Below are 24,853 nucleotides of genomic sequence, written 5' to 3'. Positions count from 1 at the left end.
ACTGGATGGATTAGTGAAAGGGTGAATGGATGGATAATGAGCGAAAGAATGGATGGATGGGTGAAAGGGTGGATGAAGGGCGAGTGAATGGGTGGATGGATGAGTGAGTGGATGGATGAGAGATAGGGTCAATGGATGGACTTATGAGTGGAAGAGTAGAAGGATTGGTGGATGGTTGGAAGGAAGGATGGCTAGGTGAAAGGGTCAATGGAGAGAGAAAGGGTGGATGGATAGATGACTGAAAAGGTGAATGGATGAGTGACTGGGGGGATGGATGAGTAAGTGAAATGATGGCTGGATATGTGAAAGGGTGAAAGGGTAAATGGCTGGATGGATGAGTGGATGGATGGGGTGAAAAGGTGGATGAATGGATGAGTGAAAGTGTGGATAGAGGGATGGCTGAGTGAAATGATGGATGGAAGGATACATGATTAATAGTTATGCAAATGGATGAATATGTTTGCATATAGATGTGATTACTTATATACTATTGCACGACCTCCCCTGATGTGTCTGTAAAACGAACCTTTTTTCCCGAAGTGTTGTCCTAAATTTTGATCTCCTGTCCTGAATGTTTGTCCTGAATTTTGACCATTTGTTCTGAATTTTTACATTCACCGTCCTGAATTTTCACCCATGGCAGTTGGTCACCCTAAGACGAATTGCTCAAGACTTGTAAGCAAAGAAGCCCCACCCAGATATTCAATCAAAACTCCTACATATACTCGCCTTGTTTACCTGTCAGTTTAGTGGCACCTCCCAAACCTTCTCGGAAATCCGCACTTGGAAAGATTCCATCTCTTGGGTGAGAGGCTCAGCTTCTTATAATGAGAGAGAGGGAAGTGACGCACTCAGTGTTCGGTTCCAGAGGCATCAGAGGTGAGCACTACGGAGGCTGCTACTTGTACCTTGAACGTCACCTCGTATCTCCCATTCCAAGCAAGGCAGGGTGAGTGTATTTGTGACTTTGGGATTTCTATATAATTTTTTATGAGATCATTACAACTCCAAAACATTTGTGGCAGAGGTGTGGAGCATCTATACAGGAGCATAGGTACCGAGGCGGAAGGTGCACGTCCCAGCCATGTCTCTGGTCTGCCCATGTTGTGCGGGTCTCAGCTCAGGAGCAATGGAAGAGAGGTAAGTTTTACTCCTGCTCCATTGCCTCTTTCGCACCTCCAGGCGATCGCTTCATGGTGCGTTACCACGAAATATATTTTAGTACCTCATTCATTTAAGAAAGGTGTCAGGTTTTCATTGAGCACAACGATTTGGGGGAATGTCGGATGACTGAAAGCGAGAGATATCCGGGTTTACAGCTCTAGTATTAACACAATAAATCTGGCTGTCTGGTAGACTTTGGCACAGGAAAAGCAAGAGGGCTGTAGTTAGGACCATTGGAATTATGTTGCAAGGGAGGACCAAGTTAAGTGATAGGGTTGACTGAATTATGGGGAAAGCAAAGCCTACTTATGCTGAGTAATGCAGCACATTTTGCGATAGCATTATTTCTCTATTTTGTCATTTTTTTACTCAGGTTAACACTTTGTGACCAAAGGTTTCATGTCATTAGTACCAGTTTAAAACCCGAATGCAGCAATAAACAACAGAAACTCAACCAGTCAGCCTTTGGGAAGTAAGGGCCTTTCACTGCACTGGCAACATGTGTCACTGAGTTTCGCGTCACGTTGTGTCTGTTTGAGGTAGAACATTTCTGTTGTTAACATCTGCAGATTATGCCTTAGAAGATGGGTTGTGCAGCAAATATGGCAAATCTATCATTATGCTGAAAACACTACAGCCACAATATTGCATAATTTCAGTGGCCCTGGATATACATTGCAAGAAAAGGAGGGAAGTGATAAAATGTAGTTACCACATAAAAATGCATATCGGAATAAGAAGATATCAGTGGTTGTAAACATGTTCAATAAGCAGTGTTTATCATTTACACTGGCCTCTTTTTTGGTTTACCCAGTACCTGCCCCAAGTTAAACTTGTTTCAGTTCCAGAATCAGGTGAAGGTTGGCAGGAAATATTGTTTGTTTTGAGGGAAACCATGAAAGCAATTTATAGAATTTCTGGTAACTCCATATTAATATGGCCTTAAAGCCCACTTCCGAGGGCTATACTGGTTATTAAAGACCCTTAACTGAGTTATAGGCCCGAGTCACAGGAGAGGTCCTGTGACAGGGGAGAGGACCTTTAACAACTGCTTAAGCTTCATGCAGAAAGACTTTATGACTATTAGAACATTTCACCCACAGATGACAGTTTGTTCTAAATTAAAAAGAGAGAAACAGAAATACAAACATTGGAATGTATGAGCAGAAGGCTTATACCTATAGTGCCGCCAAGCAGGGAAGGGGAGCGCCTACGCCACAGAGTGGGGCCTATCTCCACACTGTGAAAGACTCCACACAGAAACTGACTAACAGATACGGGCCGAAGACCACAAGCGGTCTCGCGCCCATTTATTTATACCCGTCCGGCGAGCCCTCCGTCAGGGTGTAGGAATGCGTGCCTGCGTATGTACGTGTGTGCATGCGTGCGTGTGCAGACGGGGCCGGGTGGCTCCGTCAGTACATCCCTCCAAACTCATAGATCTTTAGTCCATCTTAAAAGGGTGTTTGCCCAGGACCCAATGTCCAGGCGAAGTCTTTCAGTCGTTGGCTGGGAGTTGGATTGGGCCGGAGGTTGTACCTCTGATTCCGCTGTATCACAGTGCCTCCTCCCGTGCTGCCAGATACGTCTGGAACTCCTTCCCTTGAAAAGGTGGGCCGTTGTCTGACTTTATCTCTGTAGGTAGGTCCATCATGGCAAATGTTCGGTCTAGCACTGCCTTGACATGGACAAACGCAGTAGATGGCACTACTTCGACCACAGGGAAACGTGAGTGCGAGTCTATTATCACCACAGTGTGTCTCCCATCCGGGAAGGTTCCAAAATCAATGCTTAGCTTTGTCCATGGTTCTGTGCATGGCTCCTCTGTGATGACCGGGTGTGGAGCAGGGTCTCGACCTGTGATGTTGCACGAGTGGCAGTTACGCACCTCTTCTTCAACTGCCGCGTCCATTCCGGGGAACCACACTTTGCTGCGCAGCCGCGCTTTTGTCTTCGACACCCCCTGGTGGCCCTGATGCGCGAGTCGCACCACTTCTTTTCGCAGGCTTGTGGGAATCACAATGGCGGTGCCACGCAGGACTATTCCGTGGGGCCATTCGCTAAGTTCGCTCTGAGCCTGCCAGATCTGTTGTCAAAAAACCTTTTCTTCAGCCGTGAGTGCGCTTGCTCCATCCAGGATGTGCTTCCAGCTGCGATCTGCCAGCGTTGCCTTGGCTCGGCGGAGGCATTCATCCTCCTCAGTTGCTTTTCCTATATCTTCAAGCGTGAGAGCCTCTGGGCAAGCTTCCTGCGTCAACATTTTCACGAATGCTTCCACCTCTTCTGTGTCCTCGTGATCCGTCACGGAGGACGTGACCTTTGGGTGCCGAGACAGAAAGTCTGCAGGGTTGTCTGCTCCTGGTCGGAAAATGACTTCAAAGCGATACGTTTGCAATTGGACAGCCCACCGTTCTATCCTCGGGGGGGCGGGGGGGGGGGGGGGGGGCGAGCCTGTTTGTTCCCGCAAACAGAGGCACCAATGGTTTGTGGTCCGTGACGACCTTGAACTCGTGGCCATACAGGTACAGGTGGAAATGGTGGCAGGCCCATTTTATGGCTAAGGCTTCACGCTCAATCTGTGCGTAGCGCATCTCAGTCACCGTGAGGGCACGACTGGCATAGGCCGTGGGAACCCATACGTGGGCCTCCGTCTCTTGCATGAGCACTGCGCCGAGTCCGACTGGACTTGCATCCACTACCACTTCCGTGCGGCGATGTGGGCGAAAGTAGGCCATGACTTTATCATCAATCAGAGCATCCTTTATTGCTGAGAACGCACCGTCCTCTTTTGCTGACCATATCCACGGTTGTCCAGTTTTGGTTAGAGCGCGCAGTGGTTCAGCGAGGGAGGCCAGGTTGGGGATAAAACGACCGCAATACGTAGCCATCCCCCGGAAACTTCTAACTTCTGTTGCCGACGTGGGCCGAGGCGCCGATCGCATGGCCTCTGCTTTCTTCGGGTCGATGCGCAGACCATCTCGAGAAAACACATATCCAAAGAAATCCACCGACTCCTGGTAAAAGGAGCATTTGGCTCGGTGTAGGCGAAGGCCGTGATCCGCTAGGCACTGGAGGGTGCCTCTATGGTGCGCATGGTGTTCCTCAAGTGTGTTAGAAAAAACAAGGATATCATCGCTTAAGTTGATGACGTCGGCAAGCCCAGAAAGAGTTTCTTTGATTGCGTTCTGGAATACCTCAGCAGCCGAGGAGACACCAAAACTCAGCCGTTTGTAACGCCGTAGGCCGACGTGCGTTGAGAAGGCTGTTATATTGCGGCTGTCTGGGTGAAGTTCCAATTGGTGGTACCCTGCATTGAGGTCCAACTTAGAGAACCACCGGGCTCCGTTTAAGTCCGCAACGATGTCGTCCATCGTAGGGGTAAGATGTCTCTCTCTCTTGACGGCCTTATTTGGGAGACGCATGTTCACACATAAACGAATGGCACCGGGCTGTTTTGGTTTTGGGGCGACCACGAGGGGTGACACCCACGGTGTCGGTCCAGAGACCTTCTCGATGACGCCGAGTTCCTCAAGTTTCCGTAGTTCCTCTTCCACCTGTGGCTGCAGGTGGAATGGTACTCTTCTATGCCTCAGCGCCGTTGGTCTTACTGTCCGGTCAATGTGTAATTTGAACAACTTGCCCTTGAGCCGACCCAGACCCTGAAAAAGGGTGGGAAAATCTTTAAGCATCATGTCGGCATGTAGCCCGTGCACCTGGTTAGCGAAGAACACCAGTTGAAGGTCTTCAGCTGTATGGCAGCTGAGCAGCGTGCCATGTTTCCCACCGGTGACGTGGAACTTCGTCTTCACTTCATGCCCGTTGCTGGACACCAATACATCAATTACACCTCTAAGAGGTAATGGTTCGTCACTGTCGTATGTGTAGATTTTTGCGTTTGAGGGAGAAAGAGACGGCCGAGGGATGAGACGGTCATATTGGATGCTGTCCATAACATTCACTGATGCCCCAGTATCTATCAGAGCGGGTACCTGGGATCCTGCGATCTGCACATCGCACATCGGTGGTGGCCGTCTTCGGGCACCATCCCTGCCAACAAAGGATACAAAGTACACCTCATCATCTTCATCATCCAGGCAGAACGCCGTGCGGGAAGGGTCGCTGCAAGGACCGGGGTCTTCAAGCGTCAACTGATGCACCCCTCGTGTAGGGCCTTTCACGCCAGCGTTGGACGGTCGACGATTGTGGCCACTCCGGCACACCTTCGCGAAATGGTTCTGTTTTCCGCAGTTGGAACACGTCTTGCCCTTCGCGAAGCATCTTCCACTGGCAGGATGGTCCATCCCGCAGTTCCCACAAGATGACTGAGGGCTCACCTTCACAGGTCCTCTCACCGATTGCTGTCGCCGGTGAATCATGTCGAGGTGTTCCTCCTTGACGGTTGTGCGATTTGTTGGTCCTGATCGGTGGAGTGCAATACCGACCAATTAAGCCCCAGGCCACTTTATTGTTTTCAACGGAGCTCCCAATATTCCAATATTATAATAAGTAAAAATAAATGCTGATTGAATTCCCCACTTGTTCCCAGGTGTGGGGCAGACCGCAGCAGAATCCGCTTTCGTCCTTGGGGATTCTGTTGTAATGGGTGGGTGTATTCCGCCATAGCTTTCCCAAAGTAAGGATATCATGAGCAGAGCAAGGAGTGACAAGTGGAAGTTTTGGACCAATTCTTTTAGTGTACTTCTTTTATCCTCTAATATCACATTTCAAGTATATGGTATAAAAGATTCTGAAGCAAACTCCAGAATTCTAGATGCACAGAAACAGGAATTCAGTCTGACACAATGAATCCAAGCCTCATTTGAACAGGGCTAAAGGACCTGATCACAGAGCCTTTTCTCAGTGTTTAGCTTGCCAGGTGCCTAAGAATGCAAAAGCACTGTGTGACTTTTGAACCCACCTACAATATCTATTGCATCCTCTACTGCACACTACACAAAGGGCATTCTATTGAAGAGTTCTTGCAGTCTGTCTTGATAATACTATGATAAAAAATATATAGATTGACTGTGACCTTGCACCAGATTCCACCAAAAATGCCAAAAGGTACAAAGAGGACCTGAACTAATTATTATGAAAATAATAGAAACGTATTGTTTAAATAATTATCATAAGATGCAAACCCCTGAAGATATGGACAGCAGACAACTCATTCTTTGAGCTCTTCAAAGCAGCCTTCTTGCGCTGTGGTTTGCCCCACACACAACATGCCCCTAGGCATAGGACTCCTCCATTGGTAACTACTTCCAACTCTCAGACAAGAGTTTTAAATTTGCTCAAGGAGCATTACCTGGACTTATGTTAAAGAAATCTACTTGTTACCCATACTTGTGTGGATATTGCATCTTAATATTGGCAAGGGGGTTGGGTTCAAAACCATGTGATTTAGCACACAGAGCACAAAAGTTCCACACAACCAGGTATAATAAACTCACTTTCTTATGATTTACACACAGCTCCACACCATGCCACTCAATTCCATGACACATAATTCTAATCCATGCCATATAGTTCCACATCACAAAACAGAATATTCCACACACGTCACAGAATTCCACTCCATACCTCATAATTCCACTCCACAAATGGCATTCCATAGCACACAATTCATCTCAACATTACACTGTCTTGTAGTTCCTAATAATACATAGGATCTGCACGTTTAGACAACATAAACTAAGGGATTGGTGTCCAGACTGATTCCAGAAATCTCCAAAGGATATGTTAGCCTTTAGACCAGCTAGCTCCCAATGTCACCATAAGCCCCCTAACTTTTCCCAGGAGCAAATAGTTTCTGGAAAATATCGAACATGACAACCCTTGATCCTCAGTGATCATGGAAACAGTGCATTACTTTTCGCTTTATCAATCTTGCTCACTTAGTCTCAGAGAGATATACAGAATAAACGATGGGGACATTTTCAATAAGCATTCATTGAACCAGCGCCATTCTAGTATAAAACATGTTTGCTGCAACAGCCATTAGACAGAAACATATATATAAGATTACAAGCACCGACAGAGTGAACTAAAGGTAGAATTCTAACATGGCGCTAAAACAGTAAATATATGAAGGCATATCGATACATGGCAATAATCAAGTGTACTCCTGCGATGCAAACCCTATCTAAGTGCACCTAAGTGTACCTAGCATGTTTGTGGGTGTGACGCCAAGAATCCCCTAGGAAAGAGCCAACTCCATTACCTGATGGGAGAGAATGAAGGACTCAGTCTTGGCCTCGAGTTAGACACCCCGCAAGGGATGTCAGACCACTGCGTGCTGGAGCTTCTGTAGGCCGGGACCTCAGCATCTATGGTCAGCGTGGAAGCTTCTCTAGTTCCCCAGTGATGATGTGGTTCTTTTATGCCCACAAAATACCATTAGGATACGCAACATCACTGTCGCTCACATTCGCAGACAACTGACCCTATAACACCTCTTGTATCAGGTCAATGGAGCAAAGATGATCATCTTCAGTTCCCACAGCAGCCGCCGAGGAAACACTCAGTACCTGTGTGCTTGATGTAGAGCTGGTGTCCGTTCTGACAGGAGCTGAAGCATCTCGTGGAGACTCTAGGAATGCCGTCATCAACATGGTAATACGCTGAGGACACTGTAACCCATGAGCCTTTAAGTGGTCCAGTAGTAGATCAACGTCTGGTGGCACAACCAATGGAAGTGTTAGGCATATGTCCAACACACATTTATATCTGCAGAATAGGCAGTGGAGTACAGGCACAATGCAGTCAACCCAGCCTTATCTGACCGATGGGAACCACTGCTCGCTTAGCTCCCGAAGCAGAGGTGCGTCCAGATGGAGTACTATGCGTTCACGGCAATGTCGCACAAGGAGTGCTTTTTCCACCTCTGGTGGAACTGGGCCATCCATTGCGTAGCAGGAAAATGAAAACCAGGATACCCACTATAAGTAGTAGGACCAGCTGAAGTCCTCCAAAAAAACGCTTCCCAATATGGAGTGTATAGATGCTGGAATAACTCCAAAGATTGTCTGAAAGGTGCTCATTAGTCCAGAACCTATGCTCTTAAAGAGGCTCAGAGAATCAAACCGTATAAAGGAAAAATCCAATGAAGGCCATAGCATTGGCTCCTTAACTGTGTGGATCGGTGGAAACAATACTTGCATACAACAAGTAACCCTGGAACTTACCTCGACCAGATATGCGATGCCTGGCACCATCCCACAACAACCATGGTCATTCAACATCAAATAGCATTCGATCGAGAGCAGTTTGAATACCGGATGACTCACGGCAGTAGGGCCTCCTTTCAAGTCTCATCATAGGTTTGCAACTGAAGCATTACAAGCTCCGTGAAGCAAAATATCCTTGCAAACTAGGGACCCACTCAAAGCAGCTTCACAGTCTGAAACGCTGAGAAAGACTTCAGTGTCCCCATTTCTGCATCTAAATCTGTACAGCAAATCCCAAGACTCATGTATATATCCCTGTCCCAATGCTTCATACCTGCCTACCTGGTGAGATCGTAGACACTATTGAAATTGGAATATTGTGATCGGTAGTGTAATGTGGCCATGGATTAACCATTCTGTGGACGGTGACTCAGCCACAGTAAAAGGTAATTGGTCAAATTTTCAATTTGCAGCATTTGATACCCTGCATCTCTTCGTGTCATTGTCATCTGTCTTTCTGTTAGGTTATATGCAGAAAACAGAGTCCTACTGTTGATATACCGCCAGGGCACCCGACCATTACACAATGAGTGTAGCGTCCAGCTTATCAATAGAATGGATTGCGATTGAGATTGTCCATGTTGTAATATAGACAAATCCTGTTCCATTATATCTATTACAGGAGAAATAATGTTGCCCATTGAATAAATCCTGGTTGATAATGGGTTGTACCACAGCCAAAGCCTTTTTTAGGTGAAACCTATCAATTTAATGTAGTCTCTCATCAGTTTCCTGTTGAGAGATTTTCCAAACCTCATTGTAAATAGCATAAAAGAAGCATTTCTGACGTGGCTTCTGGGGACCTAACAAAAAATCCGTAAGATCCATGTCATCCAAGAGTAAGGAAATGTGTTGTTTCACCTGGGACAATGTTGAGGTTTTTAGCCACACAAGGCATAACTTTCCATCACTGTAAGGTGTCACCACCCCTTATGTTCAGTTTGTACATAGCGCTGATCAGGCCTATGGGCACTAAACCCTTTGGTGGTACCCCTTAATCTTGAATGAAACCTATTTGTGTTGATAGGCCAAACCAACTATCCCTTCCAATTGGGGTAAGATGAATTATACAAGCCGTCATGTATAATGTCATCTAATGTTTCCTCACTATGTTGTGTATAGTTTTGCCATCCTTCAAAGTGTGTAAGTGAGGAAATCTGTGGTGTGTTCAAGTACTTGATTGTGGCTAATCCAAGACAGGAAGTTTGTTGCACTGTGTCGTTCAGGAATATTATCTGATGTGGTATGAGGCATGCTCTATATAGGGCCTCAGTTCCCTCAACCTGCCAATCTTTAGTCCTTCAAACAGATTTTGTGTCTATAGTATTCCTCCAAATGTCGAAACCCTGTAAAGACAATTGGGAAATAAAGGAAGCAGAGTATATTTGTTTCGTGTTAGTGAGCATATTTTCCCTTACAGTTGTAGGTGCAACCTTATAATAGCAAGTGGTGGGTCTGATGTTTTAAACCCAGAAAAATGAGCAAACATTTGTGCAAAGGTACCCAAACTACCTTTTGGCTGTGTTGGGCAATGTTCCCATTGATGGTAAGAGAAAACTTTACATGGGATACTCTCTTTGTGCAAGAAATTTATGACCATAGTATTGGTAACAAAACATGGTGTAAAAATTAGATGCATCATCATATAGTTCATCGCTGGAAAGGCAGCAGGTTGTTCTAAATCTGACAGCATAGTTTTTACAGTTTCAAAGTCCCAATTGTCAGATAAAGTACTGGAGGTGATGATATCACTTAAAGCAATTTTAAATAAGTGCAGTATTTTTAAAAAGTTTAGTTGGGCCATATACATCATAGGAAACCCTGTCCCAAACTATTCCTTCAGGAACTGGAACTGCTGTGATATTCACTAACAGGTCTCTCTGTTTACAGTGTGATGATGCATACTTTTTCGGGACCAAGTTCATATGTACTGCAGAGCGTTCTGGGAGGTAATGTCCACTCAGGAGCAGGAAAAAGACAGTCACTACGCCTATCCAGAGGATTAGGAATAGTAGACCCATAGCAATCCAGAGCTGTAGCCAGGGAGAAACAAGGTAAGTATTTTTCAGCCAAAGGTAGAAATCATGAATTTGTTGTTTGGAAAACAGGCGGTGGCGGTAACTTGAGTTCACTTAGATCCAAATAAAAAGTAGCAAAATCGATGAAGTAGCCAGACACGGTTCGATCTATCTTTGGTAGCTCAGCAGGCTTTGTAGAACTGGTACAAAAGGGAGTGGTGATGGACGGAGCATCTGAATCAATCAAACACTCACACCCAGTCAAAAGATCTGGGTTTAATCCATCACCGTTCTTTAGCCCACTCTGCCACTCACGTCCCTTGCTCACTTTGCCACTGGATTCAAGCAAGCCTGGCTGAAGACGGCTGGAATACCAGAAACCGGTCCTCGGAAACTTGTTTCCGGTCCAGGGAAGACATGGCTTGGCAGTTCGGGCTGGACTGTTCCCATGAGGCACAGGGTCAGACTGATTTGCATATAGCCATGTCTGAATTGAGGTGGCAAAGTGGGCTAAAGAACGGTGATGGATTAAACCCAGATCTTTTGACTGGGTGTAAGTGTTTGATTGATTCAGATGCTCCGTCCAACACCACCCCCTTTTGTACCACTTTTGGCGGCCATAAGTGTGGCAGGGTATGCTCAGACGTGAGTCCCTTGCTCACTTTGCCACTGGATTCAAGCAAGCCGGGCTGAAGATGGCTGGAATGCCAGAAACCGGTCCTTTGAAGCTTGTTTCCGGTCCAGGGAAGACATGGCTTGGCAGTTCGGGCTGGACTGTTCCCATGAGGCACAGGGTCAGACTGATTTGCATATAGCCATGTCTGAACTGGGGTGGCAGAGTGGGCTAAAGAACGGTGATGGATTAAACCCAGATCTTTTGACTGGGTGTGAGTGTTTGATTGATTCAGATGCTCCGTCCATCACCACCCCCTTTTGAACGGCTTTGTAGAACTGGCAGATATATCCATCTGAGATATGTTCACATAGATGTCGGTGTCAGGTCGAATTGAGATCGGTGTGTCATTTGTAGATGGAAGTCGTTCAATGTCAATTAGCACAAGTTCCATTCCATTGTTGGTAACTCTTTCACTTCGTAGAGTAGATTCTTCAAACTTTATTAATCTTTTTGTCTGAACTTCCTGTATGGTAGTGAGAGGAGATCGACGGCTACCCAGGAGCCCACACGGCCTACTATTCAGTATCGGCTACACAGTGTGGTTTGATCAGATCAATTGGGACAAATCTATTTTTCTTTCTTGTTGTCAAGAGGCGGAAGAAGTACTGTTTTTGTTCCTTCGACAGCCAGGACTGGCCCAAATTCTTTTTAGTCTATAATCTTTTCTCTGTCCACGTCGCCAATCTTCGGGATCCTTGCTGGTACAGCTTTTACTTCCCCAGTGGTGCTGTGTTTTACTTGGACGTTGCTTTGTAAAGCTCAGAATTCATTGAGTTCCTGTAAAACAGCCAAACAATCATTGATGCTAAATGGTTTTTCATCCTCCTCTGTGCTGCCAAAGTCGAGGGCAGGAACCCACATTCTAATCCTGAATAGGACTTCGAATGGAGTACAGCCCCCCAGAGAACTTCTTGACATGTTGTTCAGTACCCTGTGGACCCGTTATAGGTGATTGACCCAACTGCTACCCGAGCCTAAAACCCTTGCTGTTAGGGACAGTTTTTCCTCTCCACAATCGAATTTCCCTTGAGATGATATGGAGAGGAGTACCGCAATGTAACACCCAAACTTCCCATAGCTTCTTTGTAAGCCTGTGAGCTAAACGCAGGGCCATGGTCAGAGTGTAATGTGCCAATTGCGTATGTCCCTATGAAGTCTAGCAAATCCTTTATAACATTTCGGGCGTCAGCCGAGTGCTGAGGCCAAATGCACAGAAATCTAGAGCATTAATCCACTGCCACCAGGCTGTACCTGTAAGCCCCGTCAGATTGTAGGGGGCCACAGTGGTCCAAATAGACACATGTGAGAGGTCTGTCTGATATCAGTAATGGTGTTTGCGGTGGACGTTGTATGGTGGAACCCTTCATCTGCTAACAAATGTTGCACTTAAGGACATAACCCATGGTCTGTTTAATAAGACCTGGCCACTAGTAATGGCGCATTAGTAATGAAATAGTTGCACCGATATCTGCATGTGCTGAACCCTGACCCTAATGTGCAGCTAGAATTAAACCTAATCTGCGATCCATGTTTGGTATTACTCTATCCACCACTCCTGGAATTTGAGCATACAAAATATTTTGCACATCTAACTTGTAGGAGTACTTGAGTGGAAACTCTTTTGGCAAGGCTGAGCTGTTGTTGCGCGAAGCATTCACATCTATCATTATCTGTCTGCCTGTTCTCATACTAGAATGAGTGATTGCAGCAACAGCAGCAGTTGGAACTGTGTCCTTGGTGGCTTGATCAGCCAGTGCATTCCCTTCAACGTGAAGGCCAACACGCGGATTATTTAATGTGTTATGTTATATGCTGTTTTGTTATATGCTGTTTTAAGTTTAAGTTTAAGTTTAAAGGAGTTTGTAAAGCGCCTGGTGACGCCTCCCGGCGTGTCCCCGCGCTGTGGAGAGAGCATATTATAAGGAGAGAGAGGGTCCCATCACAGAGTAAAGAGGCAAGTTTTCAACTTCTTTCTAAAAGAGGCCTCATTGGTCTCTAGCCTAGTGTCCATGGGCAGGAGGTTCCAGTGCCTGGCCGCTAAAGTGCGGAATGATCTGCCTCCCATTCTAACTTTTTTGGGACGGGCGGTTCTGAGCAGATCTATTCCTTTAGATCTGAGGGATCTGTTAGGTTCGTACAAGGATGCCAGATCCGACATATAGGCCGGTGCTCTGTGGTGGATTATCCTATGGCACCATAGCAGAGCTTTAAAAACAATCCTCTTACTAATAGGTAGCCAATGAAGAGATGCCAGAGAGGGTCGCGAGGGGGCTCTACGGGGAAGCCTTAACACTAGGCGCGCTGCAGAGTTTTTTAGAACCTGTAGTTTCTTGATGTTTTTCGCCGATGTACCCAGGAGCAGGACATTCCCGTAATCAATACGGGAAGTTATTAGTGCCTGCGTCATGGTACGTCTGGAGTTGAGAGGCAGCAGGTCAAGGGTGCGATTGAGCGTTTTCATCACTCCAAAGCATTTGCCTACAGTTTTCTTTATATGGCTATCAAAAGACAACTTGTTGTCAACCCAGACGCCTAGATTCTTCGCTTCCCGGTTAGGAGGGGGCAAAGGACCCAAGCAGCTGGGCCACCATTCTTTTGTCCATTTGGCCTCATTGCCTCCAATTATAAGGACCTCCGTTTTAGTTCCGTTTAGTTTTAGACAGTGCTCTGTCATCCAAGTGGCAAGCTTACTCATGCAAGCATTGAAGTTATCAGCCTCCATGGAAGGGGCTTGAGTCAGAGATATAAGAAGTTGCGTATCGTCGGCGTAAGAGACAAGCTCTACGCCGAACGATTGCACCACCTCTGCCAGGGGGGCCATGTAAAGATTGAACAGGGTGGGACTCAGGGCCGAGCCCTGAGGTACCCCCTGTTCAAGCAACACGCTGTCTGAGAGGAAAGTCCCTCTTTGGACTTGAAAGCTCCTGTTGATCAGAAAGGCTTTCAGCCATCCCAGTGCCTTATTAGTAACTCCGGCTCTGTTTAGACACTGTAGCAAGATGGAATGTGCTACAGTGTCAAACGCGGCACTGAGATCTAGCATGATGAGGGCCATGGTCTTGCCCTTGTCTGCTCCTTCTCGTAAGGTTTCAGTGGCCCTCAGGAGAGCTGTCTCAGTGGAGAAATTAGATCTGAAACCCGACTGGGAATTATGAAAGACATTATGGGCTTCTAGGTGTTCCATGAGTTGAATGTTAGCAATTTTCTCGGCAAGCTTTGCAAGGTAAGGTAGCAAGGATATTGGGCGAAGGTTTTCCATTATGTCTTGACTAATGTTCGGCTTTTTTTTGATTGGTAACACTACTGCCTGTTTCCATTCCGCCGGCAAGCAAGCTGTGGAAAAGGAGATCTGGAGTAGATGCCTGAAGTGAGGTTCTAATGCGGGGAAGGCTTCAGCTAGAATTTTAGGAGGCGCCAGGTCTCGAGGAGATCCTGATTTGATTTTATTGCACAATTTAGACAGGACTTCGTAAGGGGGTACTTCAAAAGATTTTAGGCACTCTGGTGTATTTATAAGACTGTCATAACGCGCACAATTACTACCGGAGTATCCTGGTGCGTTATCCGCTGGGGAACCCGACCTGGCTTTCCCTGTGGGATGGTCCCTACTGGGAGTCCCCAAGGTGGAGCCAGGCATCCCCGGCGTTGATGGGGCCATTGTGGAGATTAGGCAAGCTAATGCCCAGAGTTGCCGAGTGGGACCCCTGGTTAGAGTAGGCACTGAAGCGAGAATTATCAAGTCCGCTGACCCTGGTCCACGACCCTGCTGCGTCTGGAATTGAACCCTGGTCCCGGGCCAACTCCTGCTTCCGGGTCTGCCGCCTCTAACCAGTGAGCCACACCACACCACCCAGTGAGCCACACCACACCACAATGTGTGAATTACATGAAACAGTGGCACGCCTTTTTTAAGCTCTGCCACTTGTTCCCAAAGCAATTTGTGCTTTATTATGCAAGCTTTGGAATCTCTAAACCCATTCTGGTCCCCAATAGTTTAGATTTTTGTTGCATGATTGGACACAATAAAACAAATCGCACACAATGAGTGTGGAGAGTTCCCGATCTGTATTTTTTAGTGCCAGTATCAGGGCTTTTAGTTCTGCTAGCTGCGCCATGTAATCTCCTTGAGACTGCGTCTATGTATTACTAGGACGGAACTTGCTGTTTCGCATACGTCCCTTCATAATGGTACATGCTGCGCTATATTGCTATTTCCTTCCTTCAGCAGGCTGGGCAGATCCGTCAATGTAAATGATATATTTATACTTATATAGAGGCATTATTTCATTTGGGAGATAGTATTCTTGTTCGTACTGTAGAAATGCTTGTGTTTTTAATGTAGAATCAAATTTGTAGTTTACATTTGTTGCAGTGAGAGAATTAGCCCACTGTATCCATTGTGGATGCAGTGCTTTTGCGTTTGGTACACTTGCTTTGGTAACTGCCTCTAAGATTGGTACTGGAGTCACAACAATTATGCGTTTCCCCTGAGGTAGTGCTCTTTATCTCACTACAGCAGTCTGTACTGCTGTCAGTATCTTTTCTGTAGATGCAAAGCATATCTCAGCATTTGTGCACAATTGTGATTTGTATGCAATGAGTACTGTTTTGCCTTCATTGAAGGTTAGATAAGTGTACCCTGATTGACTCGCAACTACATGGATCACCTAATTCATCGTATTTAGACGTGTGTATAAATATTTGGAAGCTATCATGTCAGCTTGTACGGAACAGAGCAATATATGTTCTGCCAAAATAGAGGAAATCCTAAAATGGATTGTAATCCTTTCGGAGTCTTTGGAGGTTGGAGTAGCGCACATTTTTCAAACAATTTAGCTGCCAGCCGTTTCCCTTCACTTGATAACACATATCCCAAAAAATAGGACATTGAGGTGGGCACATTTTTATTTTTTAAAGTTAAATTTATAGCCCAAGATTATGTTGTTCACCCTGTGCAAGTGATCCAACAATTCCTCGTCCGTCAGATAAATATCATCTACATAGAACAATGCCTCCTCAGCTTCCTCTGCACTAGTACCACTCATACCAGCGTCTCCAGTCTGAGACATTATGAGAGGATTTTTTTACGAAAAAGAGATAGGGTTTTTGCAAAATATAAGGAACTATAATCCTTCAAGCTTGAACAAACCCACAGCTAATACATAGAATATACCTACTCAACTGCAGTAGATTTTTCCCTTCCCACTCCAGACGTCTTTGGGTAAATGTGAGTAGGAGGTCTCTGAGACAGCAGGACTGAACTACTCAGATGTGAATATTGAATAAGAACCAAACCAACGTTGAGGGTGCCATGTCATGTAGTTCCTAATCATACATAGGATCTGCACATTTAGACAACATATAATAAGGGATTGGTGTCCAGACTGATTCCAGACACCCCTAAAGGATTTAGTAAGTAGGTAAATTTATTATGCATGATTAATTAAAACCGTTGCATTCAGAACATTAAAAGTACATTTAAAAGAAAATATTGCATTAAAACAATTTAAGATAGAATACAAGGTTAAAAATGCTTTGGTATTGTGTTTAAAAGACGTAAATATTGTTTACAACTGTATTAGCACTGCTGGCACAGACATGAAGGCCTGTGTAAGGTCAATTATGGAAACTTTATTGGTTGACCAGTGGTGTGGTCCAGTTCTACATCTTTAAATCTCTGTAAAGGGTCTTAACTGTTGACAGCAGGTTTTTTCAATCTCAGTGCTGTTAGATCGGAGAATTTTGTAAGGCGGCAGTTTAGCTGCACTAAGGTAGGGTTAAAGCACAGCATCACTGCCTGCCTGCAGGACCTCACTCCATACTGGTTAAATATTGGTTTTAAAAGTACCTTCCGAATGTCCTCTAGTTTCTTGCATATGCATATGATATGGATCAGAGACTCAGTGTCTTTCGCACACAGACGGCAGATCTGATCGCTCCCTCTACCTTCCCACGGTGGCAAAAGCGGACTGATCGGTCCGACTCCCAACCGAAGCCTTAGGAATTTTCCTTTGATCACAAGCTTGAGGTAGGGCTGGGGATTAAGAGCTACATAATTGTTAAGCACGACCCAACCATGAGCACGCTTGGATACCGCTTCCTTATCCTCTATTACCGATATGAGTCTTGTAGTTTTTGCGACTAGTCTTTTGAAAACCAAGTGGGCCATTGGGGTGTTCCAGGCTTCTGTCAGACAAAGAGCCTGCAAGGATTTCTGAAGGTAGTCATTAGCTGACAGCTCTCCGGTACGGGTCAGCTCTTGCCAGAGCTGATAGTTCAGGGACCCTGTGTCGGCAGCTCTGATTTTGTGCCAGCTCTTTAAAAAGGCGTCCTGCCTTTCTACTTCCTGTTTTTGAAGACCGAATTCCAGTCTTATGTGGGCAGGTGAAACAAATTTGGGGAGTTGGAAAATCGCACAATAGGAGGTTGCAATTGTGCAATCGAGGATAGCAGCGTCTCTTCCTGTCGTGGATGTGCTCCCATAGGTGACTATTGGTTGAAGTTTCGCTCGCAGGACTTTTAAAAAGGGGTCGAGTGTTAAGTTCGGAAGCAGTTTCTTCAGGGGTTTTAATGGCAAGCAAGTCATTACTCCCTTCCTTTTTAAGGATTCTAGCTGTGGTTTAAAAGAAGTATTTTTGTCTAAAAGCACTCCCAAGTATCTGTAGGTTGTTACCTGATCCAGACATTTGCCGTCCAGGTGCCAGCGAGGATTTGACTTCTTGCGGTGGTTTACGGCCATAACTTTAGATTTTTTGAAATTTATTTTTAAGGCGTTCCGGTGTGAAAAATTTTGGGTGGCATCTAGAAGGTGCTGGAGACCTATTGGGGTTCTACTGATTAGCACTAGGTCGTCAGCATAGAGTAGATTTATCAGTGTCATGCCACCTAGATTTGGGGCATGTGAGGAGCAAGCATCCAGTTCTGCCGGCAGGTCGGCCTGAAAGAGTCGAAAAAGCAGTGGAGCAAGAACGCATCCTTGCTTTAACCCCTTTGTGGTCATGATTTTGTTTGAGGTGTGCTTTTCAGTGCCTAGTTTAATTCTTATTCATGTGTTGGTATGCAGCTGTATGAGTTGATCTAGGAGTAGTGGAGGTATCCCCCAATCCTTCAGCTTTTGCCAGAGCCTGAATCGGTCGACATGGTCGAAGGCTGCTGAGTAGTCTATGAAGCATAGGTATAGGGGATATTTACCTTGCTTTGCTGCGTCCATGAGCATGGTTAAGGCCATAATGTTGGTTATGGTTCCTTGCCCTTGCCGGAAACCTGTTTGTGTTATTGGTATTATGTTATTTCTTGTGGACCAAGCAACCAAGACTTTGAGTATAATCCCTGCATAGTATTTTGCCTCGGTGTCTATCAAGGCTATCAGCGGTAATTGTTTGGATCAGATTTTGCTCCTTGCTTGAATATAGGACTGATGATTGAGCCTCTCCATGACTCTGGGGTTGCTGTACTTCTTAATGCCTGTCCTATTACTGTGACTAGTGCATTGCTCCAGAAATCAGAGTCCTGTTTGTATAACCACGGAGGTATGCCATTTGGGCCCGGTGCTCCTGCCCGTCTGCCTCTAGATATTTGTTTGCTTATTGCTTTGACTAGAGTTCCTTTTTGAATGTCTTCTGTACAGGATGGGCGATCGTGACTTGAGGGGGGAGCTGCCTCTAGCTGCGGCGGATTATGTGGTTCGATGCCCACAACATTTAGACTGTTGGAATTACTTCCTACCCCAATTAAATTTATTGTGTCCACGTAAGTCGATGAAGCCAATGCGACTGCTGTTTCTGGTTCATGATTGTTGAAGTGTTTAAGTAAATAGTCTGTCCAGGTGACTTCAGTGATATTGGAGTTGATCCCATGATGATTGGGATGCTGCAATTTGTTTACTGTTTGCCAAAATCTGTCACTGTTTTTCAGGTTTGGATCATGTATAAGTTTCGCCCAAAGATCGTTATCCTTTGTTATTTTTTTCTCCCATCTCTTACGTTTTAGTGAGGCTTTTAGCTCACGGAGTGTTTGTTGCAGTCTCAGATTGTTTGGAGATTTACGCTGTTGATTTAGAGTGCTATTTATAGTTTGCTTTAGTTTTTTAGTGATAGGACTATTTTGTGAGTCAATAGTTGCAGCTGCCGCTTTCCGTTGTTTCAAGCCATTATTATGTGAGTATTTGTCACCTAAAGTTTTGAGAAATATTTCCCAGCTTTCCGTTGGTTGTATTGAATTGACTTGACATTGGTTATATAAAGCTTTGGCACAGGCTGCTATTTCATCTATATTGGTGGAGTTGCATCTTATTCTTTTTAAGTTAGTTGTTTCCTCCAGCAAGATGGATTTGCGGATTTCAGGAGCTTGGCTTGGGCTTATTGAAGACTCAGTTCTTGTGGGAGGTGGTCACTAAATACGTTGCTGCCGATCTTGAAAGTGGCAATTTTGTTAAACAAAGTCAGAGTTGTGAAGGTGAAGTCTATGTGTGATGATATTGTAGATGAGTGGTATGTGGCTGCTGGTGGGCTGTCGTCCTTAAACTGTCCGTTCAAAGCTCTCTTATTTAAGAATTCTAGGCCCCTTAGTAAGTTCTTTGCAACCCTAGATGGCTTGATGGAATGAATTTGGCCTTGTGTTGGTATTCCCCATGCACTTGAGGGTTCCTGCGTTGAATCTTCTTCCTTAGTATACCCTAAGAGGTGCAAGTTGAAGTCGCCAGCCAAAATTATGAGGTCTGTTGATTCTTCTTCCATAACTCTCTGCAACTCCAGTTGCAGCTCCTTAGCTGCCTTTGATTTTGTTTTGGGGGCACATAAGCGTTTATTACTATAATATCCTGTTTGGACTGATTAAGCTTGAATGTTACCTTTGTGGCTTGGATTCCGCTAGGTGGTGTCAAATGTTTGGTAACAGGAAGTAGCTCTATTTTGGGTATTGAGGCAAGAAGTTGTAAGCCCCCCGAGCGGCGACCAAAGGCGGATGCCTTTGTCGCTGGGAGCGAGTAAGTGGTGTAGCCTTGCAGGTCAAATGGCTTATCTTCCCAAGTCTCCTGTAGCAGAATTATGTCAAAGGAGGTAAGGTATTTTATGAACTCTTGGCCTTGCTTTTTGGAGGCTAGGCCATTGATGTTCCATGCACATACCGCAATTCCAGGGCGTTCTATTTGTGAAAGCATTGCTGTATCTGGCAGCTGTTGTTTTGGACATAGTGAGTTTACAATGGGGTATACCCTAAGAACTCCCTGACCTGGGTCAGTTAAGATAAGTATGTATGCAGTGGTCAGGGTCTATTGATTATAACAAAGAATTCATCATAGAAACCTTAACGTTAATGAATTATTTTGAGATTCCTTCTGTGCAGTACAAAAAAAATGTATGCAAACATTTTAGTAATCAGTGTGCTTAGTAATATTCAAATAAGTACCACAAGTAATACAACATGCAAGAGACCAATTACTTCATTGGGTCAAGCAAAACCTGGAGGACGTAAGTCTCAATAGAGTTGGTATAAAAACTTTCTTGTGGGTTCAATTCACATATATTATCTACATAGTAAACATTTCAACGCGCTCAAAGTGAAAAGAAAAAGAGACAGTTAGGTGGGATGGGTGTGGTTGGATAAAGGTGAGGACTGGGTAAAGGATGTTGTGACCATACTACAATCACAGTGATATTCAATGCAACCTTTACAGACTAATTTTGTTCATTAGTTCCATATAACTCTTTAACATTGGATCTGTATTTATCCATGGGTTGCTTCCTATGTTAAGAGGGTAAGTGCAATCTGGTTGTTTTGGACATGCCAGTGTTGTTTGCCGATGTATCCCAGTCCAATTGTTAAGCGTTGAAGGGGACAGCGAGTCTGGGGGGCCGTGGGTCAATTGCAGTGCGATTGTCAAATTTGCCTCGTTTTTTTGCGCCTGGTTCTCTGCTTCTTGCTCCTTTCAAGACTGAGTAAGTCATCTGGCGTGAGTTATTTACTTCTGTTTTAAGAAAGGGAGTTGGGTATAGCGGTTTTGGGATTGATTCCAGGCCTATCCCCCAGTTTAAAAAGTTGTCTCTTTCCCGAAGGATTCTACCTGCAACCTCGGCTGTTCGCCATTTTGTTCTAGTTGCTTCAGTGCACTGACGGTTGTTTGTTGACAGAAATTCAACTGACAATAAGTCAGTGGTTTCGATGGTTGCTAAGGTTGTGGTGGAATGTAATAGCAGTAGAATATTCCCTCTATTCAGTGTGTTCACACGGCCTCTGGTTTTATATTGAGGGTAAAATATTATTGTGTCTGTCCCTTCAGCCTTAGTTATGGCCTGGTCTTGTGGTTGTGTGTTATTGCTAGTGATTAGTCTATAAGCAAGAGGGTCTTGGCTTTGGGATGGTCTGCTTGTGTTGATGTTTACGATATTAAGAAGGAGCCCTTGATCGAAATGATTTACTGTGAATCTTTCAGTGTTGTCACAGTTGTGGGAATTTTCCCTATGGTCAGGTAAATTCCAGTCTTCTGCATGCGCTGTCACCTTTTCCTCGTGGTTATGACTTAATGATTGGTGGCACTTATTTATGACCACCCTGTCGGCTGAGACAGGCAGTTTACTTGTTTGATCTGATCCATTGATTAGTGCCATTCTTTCTGGTGGGGTGGTTGGCGACTAAATCCCTGTGTTTGCGCTTGTTTGTTTCTTCTCCTGGGCGAATGCAGTTGGTTGCAGAATCTTTCTGTTCGGTCTTGTCCGCTTGTTTGTTACTAGGGCTAGCTAGGCTGCTAGGTGTTTTTTGCTGCTACTTTATGTTTTTGGTGTTTGCGATTAAGATCTTCGTGCTGTTGCCATAACTAGCTCGTCTGTACTAGATGTTTCGTCGTATAGCAATTCTGTTGTAGATAAACCTGTCGGAGAGCGGTATGTTGAGGGCTCGGCCTGGACTGTTGGTTTCTTGTTCCTGCCCTTCCTATTTTGCTTTTGCCCTGGTCTTTTCGATAGGGCTTTGTTTCCGGAGGGTGTTGGTTTTGATCCTTGGAGGGAACTGTTGCATTCCTTTAGAGTGTCGCTGTTTAGTGATGTTATCACTGTTGGTTGTGTGGTCAATTGTGCCACGTCTTCCCTCGGGATGCAATTGTTGCCTGTTTGCTGCGATGCGGTTATTGGTTTTAGAGTCGACAACAGGTTAGCCAGTGTTGTTGGTAGTGTTTGTAGCTTGTCCACGATCGGGGCGCATAGGCATTCTTGTTGCACAAGCTGTGTTTTTGCGGCCACAGCCTGCCCTCTCTTTATTAGACCATTCAGCTCGCCTAGCTTTTTATTGATCCCCGAAGTAAAGTCGGCAAGCTTCTGCAAAACAGTGAGCTGGAGGTCCATTTTATGGGATTGATATTGCAGGGCCGCAGTTGAATATTGCATGGAGCTTAATAGTGATTTCCATATTATAATTTTGTTGTTGTACCCCAAATTACTTCCTCCAGTTTGCAGGTCATTGGGGCGATCACTGGGACCGTGGGTCTATGAGGCAACTAGGTCTTCCCACTCTTGGGAAGCTAGAAAGGTCATGTCGCAGTCGGAGGCAGACTGGTCATTGATTGGTGGGAGCTGCCCTTGCACTGATTGAGCTGTTCCGTTGATTTTACAAGATAGGTTGTCAACTGAACTGGTGATTGATAATGTAGGTGATAAATTCAATAGGAGAGGATTAATTGTTTGCTGTATCTGTTTCATCTGCTTTCGGGCGTCCGACTTGTCTGGAGTAGATAATGGATGTAGATGGAGCATTGGGTCTGGTCCCTTATCAACCATTGTTTTTTGGGGAGAGAAGCTGGCACCTTGGCCTAGAAGGTTGTCGGCGAAGAAACTGGAAAGTTGAGTGTTCAGAGGTTCTGGTCCTTGTCCTTAGTAGCTGGAAAGTTGAGCATTCAGAGGATCTCGTCCTTGTCCTGAGCATTCTTGCTGATTAGAATTTAGTGCTGGCACCGATGACGCCACCGTTGTTACCCTAATTTGTTGAAGATTGGGGATGCTGATTTGGTCAATGTTTGTACTTTCCACTGTGTTGTGTTGTGATGGGTTAGAGTAGTCATTAGTAATATCCTTTTGGAGGTTTTGTGGGGGTTACAATAGTCCCTGTTGTTCGGAGTTGTCAACCTTGGTTCCACGAGATAACTCTGTGTCTGTGTCTTTGGTTGCTTGTTTGGATCCCAGATAGTCTTTGATGTTCAGTTGTGGACTCATTTGAGATGTTCCTTTAGAGTGGATTTGTGCTACGGTATCCTTCGCTGCCAGTTAGCATAGTTTGTGATTTAGGCTGTTTGTAGCAAGTGGGAAGAGAGGTATAAGAGGGGATTGCAGTCCTTCTATACTAGCGCTTTTAGAAAATATTGCTGTTCCAGGGTCTTTTAGGAAGGATAACTTTGTGTAAATTTTTGGTTGGAATATACAGGGATTTTTCCTTTTCAGTGCTCGTTCTCCTTCTGGCCCAGTTAAGTCCTGGTCCACCAGTCTTGCGCTCGTTGTGGTTTCTTTATCCCTTGATTGTGCTGTAATTCTGTCATCCTGGGACAAAAGGTCGCTGTTGTTATGAGTAGTGATGGAGTGCGAGTTGTTCAGGAATCCGGTTACCTTATCTTCCATTAAACAACTTTGTATATCTTCGTATTTTTCGCTGTTTTGAGTAACTTTAAGTTTTTCATCTTTTGTCTTGTGGCTTACGTGGTCAAGATCCTGTGGGCTGCTGCCCCTAAAACATCTTGTGCCTTCGCTCTTCCGTTTGATTGGCTTGGATTGCGGTCTTGGTTTGGGTTTTGTTGGAGCTTTTCTTACTCTGCCAGATCTCATGTCTCCTAACTCCTAATCACGATGTTTAGTTCAGTTGATTCAGCCGATTCGATCAATTGGACCTTGGTTCTTTTCCTCAAAGTGGGAGGCAAAGTAGTTGGAGATGGAGAAAGTTGGAAGAGAAAATATATGGATGGCACAAGTTGCTGGCTGTAATGCTACTGCTGATATACTCAAGCTCTTCTCCGAGTTCTTCTATGGGGAAAGACTGTTGACTGACTGCTGTTGAGAGAGCATGGGTACGCTAGTGCACTATTGTATGATGGGCTTGAGAAGGTACTGGATTGGAAGACCCACCTTCTGCCCTCCCCCCTGTATAGAGGGTTTGCGAGGGGTCTATAAGACGCACTCACTGAATAGAGTTGGGGTGCAGTTAATACCGTTGGACCTGTTGCACCCACTCGCAGAAGCCACTGTTTCTGCTATTTTCTAGTTGCAGCAGCTTTGACACACCAAAGTGGGGCTAAATAGGGCAATGGTTGGTTGGTTGGGAGGGGCAAAGAGGGGACGGTGGAGCAAAATTGAGGCAAATCGGAAGCCACTCTGCGCCACACCCCTGCTGCACCCACCTTGCTCCAGTCTTTAATTGGGTGGTTAGGTGTTTAGGCAGTCTGCGGCAGGCCGATAGCAGCAGGCCAATAGCACCAGTAAGCCCGGGTGGTGGAAAGGAGATGGGCAGGGCAGGCTAGCACTGCAACGCTGGCCAGATTGAGCCTTGGCCCTTTGGGCCTGCCTGCGTCCGTCCTTACCTCCTCCTCGTCACAGGCCCCACAGGCTCCGCTTGTTGCCCCTGCCCCTGCCTCTGCCCTGTTCTCAGCTCCACGCTGCGTAGTCTGCAGTGCTGGCAAACGTGCAAGCGACTCAGCCCCCTTTGCAGCTCCTTGCAGTGCGCGCGGAGCCAGTGCCGGTTTGACAGGAGCGGGGTGGGGTGAGACTCGCTGAGACTCGCTGAGACTTGGTAGTGCT

The 24,853-nt window shown here is 45.5% G+C and overlaps 1 protein-coding gene across 1 annotated transcript in view; it reads left to right on the top strand.

The window, feature by feature from the left end:
• Positions 1–838: 838 nt before the first annotated feature.
• LOC147679830 (uncharacterized) overlaps positions 839–24,853 on the top strand; it is a 96,797-nt gene continuing 72,782 nt past the window's right edge. Inside the window, exon 1 of the mRNA XM_086944757.1 lies at positions 839–949. The gene's annotated coding sequence lies outside the window, so the exon portion shown is untranslated. The remainder of the gene's footprint in view (positions 950–24,853) is intronic.

The sequence above is a fragment of the Lissotriton vulgaris genome, chromosome 11, assembly GCF_964263255.1.
Source record: "Lissotriton vulgaris chromosome 11, aLisVul1.2, whole genome shotgun sequence".
In the NCBI taxonomy this organism is placed as follows: domain Eukaryota; kingdom Metazoa; phylum Chordata; class Amphibia; order Caudata; family Salamandridae; genus Lissotriton; species Lissotriton vulgaris.
This window is presented reverse-complemented; position numbering and strand designations above follow the sequence as displayed.